This window comes from Somniosus microcephalus, chromosome 1 (assembly GCF_052327205.1).
Source record: "Somniosus microcephalus isolate GS21.2 chromosome 1, FLI_Smic_1.0, whole genome shotgun sequence".
In the NCBI taxonomy this organism is placed as follows: Eukaryota; Metazoa; Chordata; class Chondrichthyes; order Squaliformes; family Somniosidae; genus Somniosus; species Somniosus microcephalus.
This window is the reverse complement of record NC_140987.1, coordinates 39,322,869-39,324,321: the sequence shown is the minus strand read 5'-3', so window position 1 is coordinate 39,324,321 and position 1,453 is coordinate 39,322,869.

The window sequence follows — 1,453 nt, the reverse complement described above, 5'->3', positions numbered from 1 at the left end:
TTGAAAGCCACGATTGAGCCTGCCTCCACCACCCTTTCAGGCAGTGCATTACAGATAACCTGCACTAGTTTTTGGAAATTTAGTCGGGAGAGGGGTGAGTCCTAATAAGAACATAAGAACACAAGAAATAGGAGCAGGAGTCGGCCATGCGGCCCCTCGAGCCTGTTCCGCCATTCACTAAGATCATGGCTGAAGACTTCCTGGAAGAAGAGAGAAGACTTCTACCTCAACTTCACTTTCCTGCACTATCCCCATATCCCCTGATTCCCTTAATATCCATAAGGATGTCAATATATGTAAAAGGACCCTTGCATTTGAAATGGCTAATTTCAGCTGTCCTTAACCATTAAAAATAAACACTTTTCTGAGTGCCTGTACTTTGCGTGTCTTCACTCGGTTAATCCCGGGGATGAGGGGATGGACATATGAGGAGAGGTTGAGTAGATTGGGACTCTACTCATTGGAGTTCAGAAGAATGAGAGGCGATCTTATTGAAACATATAAGATTGTGAAGGGGTTGGATCGGGTGGATGCAGGGAAGATGTTCCCGGTGATGGGTGAAACTAGAACTAGGGGGCATAGTCTTAGAATAAGGGGCTGCTCTTTCAAAACTGAGATGAGGAGGAACTACTTCACTCAGAGGGTGGTAGGTCCATGGAATATACTGCCCCAAAAAGCTGTAGAAGCTACATCATTACATAAATTTAAAACAGAAATAGACAGTTTCCTAGAAGTAAAGGGAATTAAGGGTTACGGGGAGCGGGCAGGAATTTGGACATGAGTCTAGGTTCGGATCGGTCATGGCCCTGTGGGTAGCGGAGCGGGCCCAGGGGCCGTGTAGCCTGATCCTGCTCCTATTTCGTGTGTCTAATTCTGTTAGATTCAGGAGATAGTTCTGTGATAGTGGTTTGGCGGTTAGGATCAGATCAGCCATGATCTTATGGAATGGTGGAGCAGGCTCGAGGGGCCGATTGGCCTACTCCTGCTCCTATTTCTTATGTTCTTATGTTCTTATAACCCTGTAATCACATCCATGTAATGAATGTTTCCAACACATACCACTGCAGTGTTGACTTGATTTTAGAAAAAAAAGAAACCTCTTTCTACCCAAAGTGCTGATTCTATCGCCTCGCTCAACCGGCGAAAGTGTAAAAATTGCTAATCTGTTTCCAGATTTGACCATGCCATTTGCATTCGAAAGCAGACTGCAGAACGCTCCCCAATGATGAGGTACCCCCGCGGCGAAATTTGCATGATATATTTCCGAAAGAACCCGCAGGAGTCTGGCAGAATTCATTCAGCGATGTGGGGCAAAGATCCTATCCATGTTCAAGCGGGTGTTGAATAGAAGTCCAATCTAAACTAGGCACCCATTTTGCAGTGTTGAAACGTATCGTTATAATAATACCCTAATCAGTGAGGAAGTGCCACTGCTGTGCATTTAACAAATGCT